Genomic DNA, 17,256 nt, shown 5'->3' with positions numbered 1-17,256 from the left:
AGGCCCTCCGGCACCCTTTCTTGCAGCTTGTCCCTGGCATATGCTCGCTCTCACTCCTTGGCACCCTGAGCTTTGGGGTACGCCCCAGAAGACTGGATAAAGAAGAGCTCACGGCTTCCCTGAGAGGCAGGCAGGCTGAGGCTTGGCTCTGCCGCTTCCGACGTGTGAACTTGGGCATGGCGGCTAACCTCCATGACTGCGATTGCCCCTGTCTATAGAATGGGGACAGCACTCTCTGCCTGGAGAGTAGCGGCACTGGAGGCTCCAGCGTCCAGTCCCCAGGAAGGCAGTGAGATTCCAGACAGGCAGTTTGGTAGCATGGGCTCTAGCGAGGAGGAAAGCTGCAGAAGGCCCCCTGGGCTCCTCCTGCCATCAGCTGCTCCACAGGGTCCAGGTGCACAGGCCGGAAGCAGCCCCGGGTGAGCGGCATGCCTGGGCCCTGGATGGCTCCCCCACAGGCACCTGCTGCTGTCTGTTCTCCTTACTCCCAACCTCACGCCAGATGCAAGTGTTGATTCTTACCCACTCTGTTAGTGCCACAGCTGACTGCCCAGCTCAGGAGGGGGCACACGGGTGGTCCTTTAATTGAATTAGGGGAACGGGGCTGGCCCTTTTTAAAACAAATTAGGTTGAATTAAGCTGAGATCCAGGCAAATGGAGACGCTGGAAAGAACGAGGTCATGGTGCTTTTCCTTAAGCACAGCCCCACAGGCTCAGCTTTCTTCCCCTTTGCTGGTTCATTTCCTCATTTGGTTTTACTGAAAGGCATTTATAGGATTCCTACTGTGAGGACGGCACTTGGGGGCCCATAGCTGGTAGACACAGAATCTGCTCTCAGGACACAGAATTATGGCTCACGCATGGCAGAAGGCTGCAAGGACCACAAGGGGTGGTAAAAAGAGGCGTCGTGGAGCCCTGGATTGGAGGAAAAGCAGGATCCCAAAGGCTACCCCCCAATCCCATGTCCTGTGATGGTGCCAACTCGCTCCCGCACCAAACCCAATTCTTTCTTTTCTCACCAGAGTGGACACACAAGCCTTAAACCAACTGAACTGAGCTTCCTTCTTAAATCTCCTGCTCAGGCCAGGGTGGAGGGTGTGATGAGGTGATTGGGAAGGAAAGAGAAGAGACAATCTCTCTTTCCTCAGGCTGAACCCTCTGCCCAAAAGCCGTGGGTCTGGCTGCACATCTCTGATCACAGCAAGGACGTAGGTGGTAGGCTCAGAGCAGGGGAGAGTTCTCCACAAGCACAGCCTCTGCTCCAGTGACAGCTCTTGCCAAGGGCTCTTGCAAGTGCCTGAGAGCGAGAGCCTAGGGGAACGGGGAGCTGGGAAAGGTCTCCAGGTTGACTCGACACCAGGGGATAACTCCCAGGGCCCTCCCAAGGGCCCTTAAGCAGGACTTCTGCACAGACATCCCTCCAAGTCAGCTTCCTCTGCTGTGTACTTGGCATAAAGCCAAAATGTTCACTATGACTCAGTCAGATGAAATGAAGAACAAATTGTTTCCGGCTAAAGTAATGAAAAGTTCCCAGGCAAAAGACCATGGTCTGTCTGAGAAAGCTGCACGTGTTGATCAAATATTGTGGGTTCCCAAGGGTCTCTTTACACCAAAGAGATGAGATTGGCCAACGGGGGGGAGGGGGGCGGACAACACTGCAACAGATCACATAGTAACTCTTCTCGATATAGTGACCGCTGCTCCGACTCCCCAGATGAGAAAGAACAGAGGGAACGGTGGATGATTGTGACTCCTCCAGTGGACGATTGTGACTCTTCCTTCCCTTCCACCCCTTCATTGTGGTGTCTGCTTAATTACAGAGGACACCCCTGATTTGGGGGGGAGAATGGCTCAAGGTCAGACCCTGGGCGTGGGGAGTGGTGATGCCTCAGCGCCCTGCAGAGGTTCTGTGTCCTGGGGAGAGGGAGTAGGGAGAAGGGGGAAGGAAGAGCAGGGGGGCGGTGAGAGGGAAGGGGCTGCTTCCTGCCCCAGCACTGAGCGCCAGTGCTTCCAGGTTCAGCCCTGCTCCCTCCCTTGCGCAGGCTTCCCGGCCTCATGGGCTCTGCTGAGTTCTCCTCCCTGGGCCCTGGGCCCCCGTCACAGCGGGCGGCACTGGGCCCCCCTCTGATGCCCCATCTGCTCTCCCAGCAGCCTGTGGCCAGGCGCGGTGCAGTGCTTGGCACACAGTAGGTGCCCACTATATGTTGTCCTGAATGGATGACCGTCTGCCAAGTTGAGCCCCAAGGCCATGGATCCCCCTTTTCCTAAAGGGGCTACAACTTTACGAAGTGCTTGCTCCTTGGGCCAAGGGCCCTGCTTGGTCCCTCCTGGGCGCCTCCTAGGTTATTTTCTCTCTGGCAACATTTTGGATCATTAGAAGTCTTTGAAATGAAAGCTCTTAATTACAGGGTGAATTCTGCCCCTGGAAAGGAGCTCTTTCCCCAGGAACTCCTTGACAGGATGCATCCGCGTGGGAAACGCAGCCCAGCGAGTGCGTGTGATGGGCGCAGGTGTCCTGGGACAGAGGCGCCTTGGGAGGGGGTACTTGGACAGGAAGAGGGGCCCTGGTGCAGAAGCCCACGTGCCCCCCTGGGCCTGACTGCGGCGACACTCACCACCTCTCCAGACCCACATGTTCCCCAGGAGGTCCCTTTGGCCAAAACCCAACCCCTGGGAATATGCAGACACAGCCACCTCCCCCATTTCCAAATATCCTTTCCACTCCACACAAGACGGCATTTTCTTCCTTGCGCTCTAGGTCCAGTGTGTTTACACTGGCCAGTGCAAATCGGAATGGTTTTCCCATGTCACAGCCACAGCTTGCAGGCAGTTCCTCTCTTTGTTCTCAGAAAACAAACAGAGACAAGGCAGCCCAAAGGAAGGGTCGGGCGAGTCCAGAAAACGCCCGGCACAGCAGGGCACAAGTGAGAGGGACCCTAGTTAGCCGATGGGCTCCACGCCGCCTTCCGACCACTGCCCTGCCCCTCTGGAGCTGGGTCCCAAACCTCTGGTAGCTCCACCTCTGGGGATTTTCCTAGTGTGGGTTCAAAATCCAAGAATGCTCATTAAGATAAAAGTGACTCTGAAATTTACCCTAGGGCTGCTGCACTCTGGAAAGGTGCTCTTTGTGATCTATTAACTTTAATTTTTAGAAAGTGTAAATAAATAAATACCAAAAACAAAAAAAAACCCACTATGCATGCCTCTGTCACTTTTACTGAACCTGTGTTTGGCACTGGGGTTGGTGTGTGCTCAGGAGACCTGAATCTTTGGACTGCCCACGTGCCAGCTGGGACCTGAGTCTAAGCAGAGTTGCAACACCTACTCTCGGTTTGTTGGACTTGCCCAGGTCAGCTGACGGGGAGATGAGAACGGTCATCCACTACACCAGGGAACGGAGAGTCTACAGCTGCAAGCAGGAGAATCCCATGCATCAGCCACGTGGGATCTAAGCCCCCTCTCAATTTAGAGGTGGAGTGGACATCACCATTCTAGGGTCCACAAAATGGAGGAATAAAATATGGATTAGAGTAGATTTACAGTTATTCTACTATAGAATTATTATGACTCTAGCAATGGAAGAAATTATATCCTTGATGTGGAGACAGTGGTCACAGGAGTTGCTGAGGGTAGGAAGAGAGGGAAGAAGGGGTGTGATATGGGGCATATTTTGGACTTAGAGTTGTCCTGAATGGTGTTGCAGGGACAGAAGCAGGACATTATATACCCTGCCATAACCCACTGAATGGACCAGGAGAGAGTGTGAACTACAATGTAAACTATACTTTACGCGGTGCAGCAGTGTTCCAAAATGTATTCACCAAATGCAATGAATGTGCCTCACTGATGAAAGAGGTTGTTGATGTGGGAGAAGCAGAGGTGGGGAGTGAGGTATATGGGAACCTCTTATACTTTTTAATGTAACATTTTGTGTGATCTATGTACCTTTGAAAAAGAAAGATAAAAAAATAAAAACCACTACTTTTGTCCGTCTTCTGGTGGCATCAGTTTGCAGCTGATTTCTCACAGGGAAGGACAAACCATCATAACCCATCTTGCAGAGGTGCATACAGAAATTTAGTTAATGAGGCAAAGGGGTGCTGATGCAAAATACCAGAAATTGGTTGGTTTTCATAAAGAGTATTTATCTGGGGTAGGAGCTAACAGATACCAGGCCATAAAGCATAAGTTACTACCCTCACCAAAGTCTATTTTCACATGTTGGAACAAGATGGCTGTCAACATCTGTGAGGGTTCAGGCTTCCTGGGTTCCTACGTTCCTGGGGCTTGCTTTACTCTGGCTTCAAGGTTCCTTCCTTTCTGGGGCTGGCTTCTCTTTCCTCTGTGTGCTGACTTCCCAGGACTCCAGTTTAAGTCTTCAGCATCAAACTCCAAAATCAAAACTCCAACATTAAAAGCCCTCAACTCTGTTCTTCGCCATGTCTTTTATCTCTGAGTCCCCACCCACCAAGGGGTAGGGATTCAATGCCCTAACCATAACTCAATCGTGCCCAGGTACAGATCAGATTACAAGCATAACCCAATATTTCTTTTTGGAATGCATCAATTATATCAAACTGCTACAAGGCCTAATATGCAGCTCAAGCGAAGTTACATCCACAGATACTGTTTGGACTTTTTCTTGAAGAAGCATGACAAGATCACTCTCTTCTTACTTTTCCAGTCTGTTTACTTGCTGAGCCAGGTTTGGTGACAATAGGGGCATCTGGGAGCTCAGAGACGGAGGGAGGCGGTTTAGGCTTCAGTTTTCTTTCACCCTTGACCCCAGAATCCTTGAGAGCCTGTGAAGGTCACCCTGCCACCCTGCCTGCGCTCAGGACGTCCTTCATGTCACCATCATAGAGTTACATCTTCTGGGGCTTCCAGCAAGGATGTTCCATTGACTAAACTTCAAGCACTTCTTATCCTTAACTGGCCTATCTACACTGAAATGGTGTGATCCATTTTCAAGAATTTTTCTGGTAAACCCTTTCTTTGCTAGCCTGTCCATAGTAGTTTCTGGTTTTTGTGTTAGCACTGATCAGATGGCAGTTTCCCACTATCTGGTGCAATTGCCTGACAGATTTTCAAGACCAAGTAGATCCATCAGATTTAGACACTGCGGGAGGACAGGGCTCCACCCACTAAAATGGCCTGAGCCTGGGAGAGGGGAGGGACAGCGCAGCAATTTCTCCCCACTCCCACCCCCACCGCCCCCTTCAGCCACAGACTGACCCACAAAGCTAGTTCCTGGAGAAAGTCATACTCTATTTTTTATCAAATTGCATTCTTGTTAACACCTCTCTGTTACCTTTTGATGACATGATGCCTTTCTTGGGAATGGCTCCAAAGTTTTCTGGTTTTACCACCCGCCTGGGTGGCTTCGCCTCTCAGGTTCAGGGGTGGGGCTCTGTTCCTCACACCCGCCTCTTGTAAGATAAGCTTCTTGGTTTTCATATTGCAACACAAACCAAACCACAGAGGTTGTGACTTCACTGTTTCTTCTTTCATAAACTACCAGGCAGTGCAGTAAGCCCTGCCCACTTCCTGCTGCACGTGCAGGGTCTGCAACGACCTTTTAATCCAGGATGTAAATTCAAAAGCAAAGCCCAAACAATAGTGAAGCCACTCCCCAAGTCAAACTGCTCAGCCTGGGCGCCTACTGAAAATTGCCTGATCTTAAAAACAAATGGTATTCCCTTACGTAAAAAGCCCCAAGCCATTTCACAAACTCCAGGTCTTTGAAATTACATGAGTCAACTCGCAATTTATGCATGAAAATATTGATTTGTTGTCTCTGCGTCCGTTTAATTCCTTTGATGTTACACCTGAGGTGCCCAGCTGAGCTGTTAGTGAAAGCTCTTCTGTCAGAGGCAGGTGCTAAGAGTTCGGGGGCTGGGTTGTGTAAAGCTCAGAAAGCGTCCTTAAGGGACAGCTGGGCCAAACAGCCATCAGCCGATGGCGCTTACAGCGGGTTCGGTGCACAGCAGGGTCTTCACCACAGGGTACCAAGGCCTCCCGTGGCAGTCCCTGCTCTAGCAGCCCTAATAGCTCAGGGAAGAGTCCACACCCTCCTTAAGCAACCATCATCACTATCGAATGATCTGGGGTTCTCGGTGGGGGAGGGGTTGCAGAGACACGGCCTGCTGGAGGCATCTCTGGGCCTGCCCCGGCTCTCTGGGAGCAGGTGGGACTTCAGCTTCTTTTGGTTAAGCCCTCAGTTCTTCACCCTCCACAAGATTTAGACACCCTTGGCCTCCCCCCGCTCAGTCACTTACTCCGTGTCAACTGGGACAAGGCATTCAACCATTCTAAGCTTCAGTTTCTTCATCTGTAAAACAGGGATAAAGGTACCCACCTTAGAGGGATGCCTTAGGATTAAGTGACACTGCATGTAAAGTGTCCTTACCTAGTGGAATTTTAAGAAGTGTTAGCTACTGGTATGTATGTCTGTATTGCCAGATCCTGTGCCTTGCCTCATTGGGCTACATATGTGGCCCATATACGGGTTAGTATTCAGAGGCAAGCATTGCCCTGACTTCCCATTTACTTATTTTTCGCTCACCTCCATTCCAACCTGTCTAAAGCATCGTGCCAGGGCCAGGATTTGCACACCCTGCCCTAGGCCCCCTGACTGCTTCCGCGGGATGCCAGGCCGAGGCCCCATTTCCCCTGCCCGTGGTTGGATCTGTCGCCTCCCTCCCACAGGCGGAGTCACAGCATGCCACAGGGCAGGGCCCGGGGGTCGAACCCGGGCAGGCAGGGCCGCGGCGAGCCACGAGGGGCCGTACGCAGACCCACCCTGCGGCCGCTACTTCCCTCGGTGTTTGCTTGTTTGTTTTTCATTTTTTCTTACCCTTTTGTGTTCCCTCCTATGCTGTTGTTTTTGTTTTTTGCTTTTAATCCATCCAACGAATCTTCACTGAGTGCCCACCCGCTCCAGGCCTAGGCCGGAAAGGCTCACAAAAAGCACGAGGGCGAGGGCGAGGGCGAGGGCGTGGTGCTCGCCGCGCGCGAGCTCCGCGTTTGGAGCACAGCGGGGTGCACCGGTTAGGGGGTGGCAGAGAGGCTGCGGGCAGCACAGGGCCTCGGGCCCGAGCCTGGTCGTGCTGGGCCTCCTGCGCCCGGGGCCCGCCCCCCGCGGGCATGGGGAGGGGCGCGGCGCGCGCGGGTGGGGAGGGGGCGGCGCGCGCGGGTGGGGAGGGGGCGGCGCGGGGAGGGGGCGCGCGCGGGTGGGGAGGGGGCGGCGCGGGGAGGGGGCGCGCGCGGGTGGGGAGGGGGCGCGCGCGGGTGGGGAGGGGGCGGCGCGGGTGGGGAGGGGGCGGCGCGGCCCCAGCGCCCCGCCCGGCCCCGCGCCCCTCCCCGAGGGCCTCCCGGGAACGGCGGCTTCCGGGTCGCGCTGGGTGCGCGCCGTCAGTTCTTCCTGTTGAGGAACTTAAACCCACACAGAGGAGGCCGCTGTGGTTTCAGGCTCTCGACTCCTCCAGGTGCGCAGCGGACCCACCGGGCCTGTGCTCACGCCGCGAGGCCGAGGCCCCGGGCTCCGTGGGCGCCCGCGCGGGAGCGGCTGCGCCCGGGGCCCCGACCTGGGCTCCAGGGCCCGGCCTTGCGCCCAGGTCCTGCACGCCCCCGCGCGGGCTCTGCTCCTCTGCCTCTCTTTGTGATTCTAAATGTGGACTCTGATCCCCCGAGGCAGGAGTAGTGGGAGCCCAGATGTGTCAGTTATTCATTCTCTTCAGAATTTCTAATAACGCGGCACATGCGATAAGCAAACATCTAATACTTGCCCAAATGTTACCAGCGCGGAGCACAACATGTCACGAAGCACCCCGGAGCCCACGGCCTGAGGAGAGCGAGCTGGCGGGCGCAGGTGGGAAGGCAGCGGCTTCAGAAGCCAACAACAGCCTGGAGACCCGCCAGGGCAGATGCCTGCCTCCCATCCCCTGACCCCTGAGGCTGGAGCTTTCTTCTAGGGTCTTGCAGGACTTTTTTTTTTTTTAGTTTTATTTATTTATCGCTCCCTTCCTCGTTGTTTGCACTCACTGTCTGCTGGTTGTGTGCTGTCTTCTTCTAAGGAGGCACCAGGGAACCGAACCCAGGACCTCCTGTGTGGTAGGTGGGCGCCCAACTGCTTGACCTACACCCGCCTCCCGATCAGTCGTCAGCTGATACTGACCTGTGGACTAGGTCTTACATGCCCTGCCTGGCTTAAATTCAGTGACTATTTTTACAAAACGTATTTAAAAGGCAGAGGATTTTTTAAAGGTGGGTAGTGTGATGGGTGCAAATAGCATGTTTAAAAAACTTGAAGAACTATTTGCCACCTGGACCCTAGCATCTTCCAATCCCAGGATGGCCCAAGCACTACAAGTATTTTTAGGGGAAGTTGTTTTGGATTGTGAGATATTACCAACCAGTAGGAAATTCATTTTTCTCATTTAGTTCTTCTAAGCTGATTTAAAGATGCCAAAGAACTCATCAAGCTATAGCCAGTCCAGTGTCACTAGAATTAATAACAGAGGTCCAGCCAAGAGTATTAATTCAGGGAACTGGAAAACTCCGTCTCTTGCCCGTGGAAGGCTGTGTCTGGAACAACACACATCTGGTTCCATTAAGTTTTCCAGACAGTCTAATTGAACAACAGCCATGTAGATCCTTATTGGAAGATTGTATTTAATACTCCCTTGAAAGCAGTATGGTTTATGTCTTTTCCCATTAACCTATATCCCAATTTGATAAACATCAAAGTTGCAGGCCTTCCTGGTATTTGTTTTAAATTTTGTTTTCAAATTTCTTCCATCATAAGAATACAATAACATATTTGCTGGATGAAGTAATTAAGTCAACTTATCAGAACTATTTATTGAGTGTCCTTTATTCAATTTAGTTCTCACAAGAGCCTGTAAGAGAGAGATTTTTTTCTCTCTCTCATTTTTCAGTTAAGGAAACAGACTGAAAAAAAAAAGTCTAAGTACCTTGCCTATACTCCCAGGCTGAGGCAGAGAAGCCAGGGTTCAAACACAGGTGTCTCTAAGTCCAAAGTCCACATTCGTTCTGTTACTCCATCTCTTTAATCATAGATCCTCTGAATTAGAAGAAAATCATCCTTCCCCTTAGTCATAATTTCCCAATATAAATTTCAAAGGGAGATCTGGCACGGGATGTTGGATACATGGGCACCCAAAACACATGCCTTAAGAACATGGTGTGAAATTTCTCTTTCCTCATCTGAATCCCAGATGGTTAACTGTTCCTTCACTGGTATTCGTTAACAGGCTCACCAACAGAAAAATGTTTTCTTGTTTTGCAAAGGGCGGTCCCATGAAAGAGAAAATATTTTGAAGCTCAACTCTCTTCCATCTTGTACTGTGCTGAGATGAAAGTAACTTAAGGTAATAGTTTGCTTCTTTATTAATTTTACTCTTGTTAATATCTTATGTTTAAGCTATTCTCAAGTCACATTTTCCTAAGGAAATTGGAAGAGTAGTTCACTTACCTGCTGTTTTTCTCTTGGTTTAGTCTTGGCCTTAGGAAATTAGCAAAATTTCAAGCTATAGAATATGTGAAGCCATTTTTTATTGCACTATAAAAAACAAAACAAAACAGAAAACTGACACACAACAGCTCTGCAAAAGGTAGATTTTTTTTTATTGTTTTGTCTCTTAGAGCAATAATTATTAATCTGATGGGCACATCTTAAATCAAACTTCCAGGAGTCCCTGTATAGTTTGAGTATACATATATGATATTATAACTGGGTCAATTTTTAGGAAGTTTTAATATCGTAATATTTCTTTTATTAAAAGAAGATTGGTAGTATTTATAGATTGTGGTACTTGGAGCTCTGTACCCCAGACAACATGTACTGAAACTTAATCCCCTCCCGTGGGTGTGAACCTATTGTAAACAGGACCTTTTGGTGAGATTACCTGCGTTAAGGTGTGGCCCAGTTGAATCAGGATGGGTCTCAATCCCATTATTGAAGGCTTTTTAGGGAAGGTCACAGAAAGAAAAGCCAGAAGAATAGTGAGAAGCTGGAACTCAGCAGAACCTGGAAGAAAAAGCAGATGCTGCCATGTGCACTGCCGTGAGACAGCGAAGCCAAGGGCCAAGGAAGGCCAGCAGCCAGCCCTGGAATACTTAGTATTCCGGGAGAAATCATCGCCTTTACGATGCTTTGATTTTAGACGTCCCCTAGCCTCGAAACAGTGAGCCAGAAAATTCTGGTTGTTTAAGCTGGCCCATCATATGGTACTTGCTTTAGCCGTCAGAAAACTAAAACATGTTTTGGTACCAGGAGTGGGGTGCTGCTATCACATATTTCTAAAAATGTCTAAAATGGCTTTGGAATTGGGTAATGGGTCGAGGCTGGAAGTATTTTGAGGGCTCAAAAATGAGTGAGAGCTGTAGAGAAAGTTTGATTCATATTAGTGTATCCATAGTTCATCATGAACAGAATGTTGGTAGAAATATGGATGTTAAAGGTAGTTCCAGTGATAAGTAGAAGGAAATGATAAATGTATTATTGGAAACTGGAGTAAAGGTGGTCCTTTTTTGAAAGTGGCAGAGAACTTGGTGAAATTGAATTCTGATGTTGGACAGAAGGCAAAATGTGAAGGTGATGAACTGGAATATTTAGCTGAGGAGATTTCCAAGCTAAGTGTGGGAGGTGCAGCGTAGAAGTTTTTAGTGACATGAAAGGAAGAAGCTGAGAGATGAATTCATTTGGAAAAGGAAACCGGAAATTGATGGTTTAGGAAACTCTGGTCCTATCCAGATAGTGTGCTCTGAGATTAGGGCCAGAAGCAACTCTATCAGGGATTTCCCTGAGCTTTTGGAAAGCAAGTCCCCAGAGAATGGGCTCAATGTGAGGGTTTCAGTGACCATAGATCCAGTCAGCCATTTCCGTGGAAGTCGGGATTGGAAATGCAGTTATCCAGGAATGATCTGTGGAAAGTCCTTCTGTGTGCTGGTTCTGTGAATTGCACTCAATAAAGCCAACTAGGTTTTTGTAAAATTTGTATGAGTGGAACCACTGCCAGCCTGGACTGAAAGGGACAGAGAAGGGAGGAATAGAAGCCAGTCAGCTTCTCCTGAGGGATTAACTGAAACCCTTAATCAGAGTTCCCAGCTTGTGACCTGCCCTGTGGAATTCACACTCAACCATCCCACGGTCAGGTAAGCCTATTCTTACAACAGGTCTCATAATATCTATGTATCTATGTATGCATCTATATATGTATGTATGTACGTATGTGTGCACGTATGTATCTATCTATCTCTCATCTCTCTATGTGTCATCTATCTATCTTGTTGGTTCTGTTTCCCTAGAGAACCCTACTAATACACACATATTGTTGAGTAAATATTAATGAGCAAAGTATTTTCAAAGTAGCTGGCAGGAATTTACACTGCCCTTTTGCATGTAAGAAGGAAGACCTGTTATCAGTAAGAATCCTTAAAAAGGGAGCTACAATCTGTTAAATTCATGGTCAGCACTTTATTCTAACCAGTTTCATTTCCCAGAGGAAACAAATTGTTTAGTATCAAAATAGAAATATGGCCATGAACATACAAGAAAATCTCTATATAAATTCTTCCCTTTTCCTTTTCTTCACACAAATGGAATCATATCATACCATATAGCAGAGATATATTCAAATAAGTATCTTAAGCCTTCCTTGATCTTTTTTGCAGTTACATGATATTTTCTTGTAAAGATATAACTTTATTTTCCTGTCCGCTTCTGATGGACATTTAGTTGTTTCCAATCTTTTGCTAGTACAATGATGAAATGTATAGTTTTGTAAAACATTATTGAGCACATTAGTGAATGTAAATTTTTTAAAGAATCTCTCTCACAAGCTCTTGCATTTATTTATATAAATATAAATTCACTAATGGGATAAATTTCCAGAAGAGGAATTGCTAGGTCAAAAAGCATAAAGCATGTACATTTGTAATATTTTATTAAACTTGAGGTGAAATTCACATAACATAAAATTAACCATTTAAAGAGAAAAATTTAGCAGCAGTTAGTACATCTGCAATGCTGTGCAAACCACCAGCTCTGTCTAGTTCCAAGACCATTTCCTTCTAAAACTGAATCAAAAGGGAATCTGAGTACGCTGCACTGGGGCCAGTGAAAGGAGCCACCCCAGGAAGGGCCAGCAAAGGAGACATGGCACCCAAGGATTCGACTCCTGGGGGACAAGGTGAGTGTCTCCTTGACTTACAAGCGACAGGAGCTCTCTCTAGGGCCAGGGGAACGAACACACAGAACATCAGAAAAAGTAAAAATAGGGGGGAAAAGTGGAAATTAGAAAGGCAGGGGACTGTTATAAATTTGTAGAAATGACATTTTTGAAGTGAGTTGCTCTAATGCTATTTTCTGGGTTAATGCAATCGGAAGGCTTGTAACCTGGTATTTTTGATACTTTAAAAGTGGAATCTTTTTGGATGGTCCAAGATAAGCCTTCCTTTATTACATTACCTAGGGAAAATATAATTTTACTGAGGTTTCAGAAATCTAATTATGTAAAAAATATACCCATACAGTAAATAAAGCTTAATGTAGACCTGAAAATTGTATTCTGTTTGGAAAATGACTTATCCTGGAGAAAGACCAGGAACTCCCAATTCAAAGTAGGATGATTTGCTTTGCTAGCCCTGTATATCAAAAATGAGCAAGCAAAAGAATAAGGAACTTAGAATGAATATGTAAATTTTTTCCAAAATATTTGTACCAAGTAATCATTATAGTTATTGAATAGCTATTCAAGTAGACTCTGTACAATTTTCAGATAAATCTATGTTGCAATTACATTTCATCTGCTTAAAAAGATGTACTAGTCACATGTATTTTTAGTCATTTATGTAGGTGTATGCTATGAACAAATAATTCAATACATTGCTGTTCTACAAATAGATTTTATGTTGTACTATCAATTAGGATGCTCTTGCTCAAGCTAAATGAATACATTTAAGATAATTATGCTATTTGGTTTTTTAAAAATATACTTTTTATTTTGCTAATTTGATTTTAAATATTAATCTCAAATATTTTATATCATCCTCTTTCAACATGTTAGGCAGATTTAATTGCATTGGTTACTGTACTAAGTATAGTACAAAGATTACGGTGGTACTGAGCTGAGCTGGTATTTTTGATACTTTAAAAGTGGGATCAGGTAACACACATTTTGTGTGGTTACAAGTCCATGGCAAGAGCACCAGGAGGCTCCATCGAGGACCACATTGGTTCAGGTAGTAGAAAGTACTTGTCATTTGGAATCCTTAGGCCTGGGTTAGAATTTCTGCTCAGCACTTATTTGCTGGCTTTGGTCTTGTACAAATGTTTTGACCTCTCCGAGTCTCAGTTTCCTCATAAAAATGGGTCTGGGGATACCTTTTTCATTGAGTTGATTTGAGATTTAAAAAGGCAAGGAATGCAAAGCACTTGATGCAGAACTGGCTCTCGTTAGCCCTTAGTCTTCTCCCACCCCTTGCAGTCTCTACCAGGCTGTTGCTCACTGCAGTTGCTCCTTCCTTTCCTTACAGGTATAGCTTTGTTTTTGTGTTTTGTGTTTTTTTGAGGTACCGGGGGCGGGGGGGGGGGTGGTGGTCAGCGATTGAACCCTGGACCTTGTACATGGGAAGCCTGTGCTCCCTGAGTTGGATTCTTTCTTTGTTATTTGTTTTTTTGTTTGTTTGTTTTTGTTTTTAGGAAGCACAGGAAACCAAACCCTGGGAACTCCCATGTGGGAAGCCGGAGCTCAACTGCTTGAGCCACATCCTCTCCCTTCAGGTGCATTCTTAGTGGTAAGGCTCTAGTAAATTCTGGTACCTGAATTCTAACTCATCTTTTGGACTTCCTTACCGGTGTGGCCTGAAAGGCTGTAAATCAAGGTGACCTTGCTCCTGCACTTGACCTTCTGGCCAGGGCTGGTGCCTACTCGGGTCCTGTGGTGGGAAAGCGTGCGCTCAGGAGTCCAGAAGACCTGGGTTGGAAGCAGAGCCCTGTGCGACCCGTCTCGGGTCTTCATCCTGTTTAACCTTACCTAACCTTTTTAAAAATCGTTATTCATTCTTTTAAAACAACCAAATTAATTTCCCTTGACGTTTCAAAAAATGTATTAGTTCTACAGCTGGTAAAGGAACAGTTCTCAGGAAAGGAAGAAAGCGCTCTGGCGGAGGAGATGACGATTGCCCTGCCTAGCCGCTGTGCGCCCCGACAGGCCTGAGAGGGGAGGCCGCGTCAGCGCTGGGCCCTGTGCAGAGCCTCCCCCAGCCCCGCCTCTGCAGTCCCTGCAGTGGGCCCTCGGTTGTGGACACTTCATCTAAGGCTCAGTGTTTGGGCAGCCCTTTAGGAAGACGTTTCTTGGAGTGGCTTTCAAGTGCTTCCTCCTATAATAATCAAATGGTTTAAAACCTCAGACAGGAAACTTTAAAGGAAAAGAAACCATTAACGTAACCACCACCCTTTCCTTTGTCAGGAGTTCTCAAATGTGAGCCTGCTGATGATCAGAGTCTCCTGTGGGCTTCTTTAAACTTCAGAAGGCGGCCCCACCCTAGACTTCCAGATTCAGGGAGTCTGAGGTGCGCCTGGGGATTTGCATCTCCAGCAGGCCTCCAGGCGATGCCCCTGCACTTTGCAAAGTAGTGTGAGCCTCCAGGCTGTAACAGACGTACACGGTGCCTTCCCAGCATCTTCAGCTGTAAAGTATTTCTACCTCAGATGGCTATTGTGAGAGCTGAATAAGTCAAAACACACAGAGTGCTTACAGCTTAATCAGGAAATTGTAGTTACTATTACTACACCAGATCCTGCTTCCTCTTTTCTAATTCACCAACACGTTGGCATACACATGCTCCGTCTCTTTTAAGTTCCTCCCTTTACGTTTGGATAGCAGTGTACCTGGATCAGTATATTCAAATAGTTCCCCCTTCTGATCCCCGATTAAATATTAAGGAAAAAGTGGGGAGATTAGGTAAGTGCTGCAAATATATGCATGTGTGGGTGTCTCAAATAAAAATGAAAGAAAAATGTTACTAAGGTGGATATAATTATTGCACCATGTTAGTCATGAACGCCCTTTCTGGGTAAATAGATACCATTCAGATCAAACAATATCAGAAATGTGGCTTTATCAGATGGCTCTTGGGTACTCCTAATTTATGAATGAAGGCTTTCTACAATTTCCAGCATATAAAATTTTGTTTCTATAAAACGTTACCAAATGAATCCAACTGAATTTTCACCTAGACCTATTTCCTGAAAGAGACGGTTTCCATCCTGACAGCCAGGGCCCTCTTGGCCGCGGAGGTCCATAGTTGCCGTGCTGGTGCTGCAGGACGCTGGGGCTCCTGTATGTACAGTGCTCCCTGGCTGGGCTTCCCACCACTTCTCCTGGGCTCTCTCCATGCCAGCAGGGAAGACCATGACACTCAAGGCTACACTGATGACCGGAGAGCCAAGACATGGATCTTTAAGTGATTTCTATTTTAAATATTTTGAAAATCCACAAGCATTTTTCCTGAGGACTAAACCGGAAAATTCTCCACTCCCAAATCTACACACTTCTTCAAAAAAAAAAAAAAGGAAAGAAAAATATCGACAGTTCCTTTGTTGAGAAAGGAGCCTTATCTGATTTTTCGCAATATGCTTCAGTCCCTTAGCTAGAAATGAACAATAATTATTGCTTCGTTTCCTTGATGTCAAAATCAGTTCTGTGTTAAAAATGTCTTTAGCAGATAATTTAAAAGGTTTAATGTTGACTAAACTGATTCTAATAATTTACAGTCTTTTAACTTCATTTTATTATGATGAGAATTTCTAAACCTGACCTTTAAAATGAGGTCTTTTTGTTTGTTTGTTGTTTTAAAGAATCTTCTTATGTTTCATAGGCGGAAATGACTCAGGAAATATTTACCTCAAGGGAAATCCAGTGAAATCTTGGTCTGGGTAGAACATATAAGAAAAGAATTATGTAGCACTGCTTGGTTATTAGGAGTAGTTTCTATAGAGGTCTCCATAGATGTAGAAAAGCCCTTCAAAACTCTCTGAGGTAGGGCTGACACTATTATGCTGTTCAACAGAGTGGGGTGAGGGGGGTGGGGGTATATGGGGACCTCATATTTTTTGAATGTAATATTAAAAAAATAAGGACAAAAAAAAACACAGAACAGTTAAGGCTACTCAGCCTTAGGAGGTTTTCCCAAATCAGAAAGGTATTCTGAATTCTGAGTGCCACATCCATCTCTGCAGCTCAGATTTCCACCCAGAGCCAATTCCATGACAATGGAGAGCATTATGAAAATTTCTATACAATCAAGTTATTTTTATGTCCTTGAGATGGGCAATAAAAATAGTTTCTTGTCCATCTGGCTGCATTTACTCAAGAGATTAATTTCATGGGGCTCTTTTGATGTAACCATCATACTAAAGAAAAGTAGATGGCTGTGAGTTACGTCAGAAAAGATTCGTCTTATTTCTTGCTCTGCCCTCTGTGAACAGTCCTCTGGTGACTGGCAATACCCAGGGATTGATACCCACCCTGTGTTCTTTCCAGGGTCTCAGCTCTACTCTGGGGGCTTCTGAGTCAAATTCTCAAGCAAACCTGAAGTTGGTAGAGTTCAGCATTCCTAAACCGCCCCATTTCCGTGCCTTTTGTGGCTTCCCCGCCCCACTTTCTGAACCCACTGCTCTTCCACCATCCTCCTTTCAGAACTTGTTCTCAGGAAAGACTCTGAGCAACTCATTCACACTGGAGTCAAAGACGAGAAAGCTTAATATATTAGCTTTTCTCTTTTTTTCAGAGTAGTAAACCCGGGTGTTTTGTAGTTAGTTAGAACTGGGGAAAAAATGAGAGCTCCCTCGACCGGGAGCTAGGCTAGTAAAAAAGCTTATTCACTGTTATAATTTAAACAGTGCTTCTAAAATAGAAATGCACGTAAATTTACCTAGTAAAGGAGGTAAAAAATACTTTGATTAAAACCACACTGCAGAATAGGGAACTTCAATGGGCTGCTTTAAACTCTCGACCTCAAAGGAAGGAAACCAACTAACCCATAATGATAACTTGGTGGAAAAAGGATCCATAACAGATTCGAGTTCATAGTACAAGGAGTCAGCATTTTGGGGGTCTTGCGAGATGGCCACGGCGTGTCGGGGTAGAATTTCCTGTCCCGCGCAATAGAGTGCGTTTGGAGCATTTTCCACCGCATCTCGGCGCACCGTCCTTAAGGGCAATTCCT

General features: G+C 46.7%; 2 long non-coding RNA genes across 3 annotated transcripts in view; one reads left to right on the top strand and one right to left on the bottom strand.

Annotated features, from left to right (window-relative positions):
* LOC111763730 (uncharacterized) overlaps positions 1-7,204 on the bottom strand; it is a 32,635-nt gene extending 25,431 nt beyond the window's left edge. Inside the window, exons 1-2 of the long non-coding RNA XR_002796538.3 lie at positions 6,857-7,204; positions 6,279-6,331 (exon numbers count right to left, since the gene is read on the bottom strand). This is a non-coding gene — a long non-coding RNA (uncharacterized lncRNA). The remainder of the gene's footprint in view (positions 1-6,278; positions 6,332-6,856) is intronic.
* A 180-nt stretch (positions 7,205-7,384) lies between these two features.
* Positions 7,385-13,821, top strand: LOC131273109 (uncharacterized). 2 transcript variants are annotated; one of them, XR_011645576.1, is made up of 3 exons: positions 7,385-7,487; positions 9,276-9,392; positions 13,727-13,821. It is a non-coding gene; the product is annotated as an uncharacterized lncRNA (long non-coding RNA). The 2 variants fall into 2 exon arrangements; XR_009180266.2 differs by having other exon boundaries at positions 7,417-7,487; positions 9,313-9,392.
* Positions 13,822-17,256: the final 3,435 nt, after the last annotated feature.

The sequence above is a fragment of the Dasypus novemcinctus genome, chromosome 13 (assembly GCF_030445035.2).
Source record: "Dasypus novemcinctus isolate mDasNov1 chromosome 13, mDasNov1.1.hap2, whole genome shotgun sequence".
Classification (NCBI taxonomy): domain Eukaryota; kingdom Metazoa; phylum Chordata; class Mammalia; order Cingulata; family Dasypodidae; genus Dasypus; species Dasypus novemcinctus.
The sequence above is the reverse complement of the archived record's forward strand: the minus strand, read 5'-3'. Positions and strand labels throughout refer to the sequence as shown.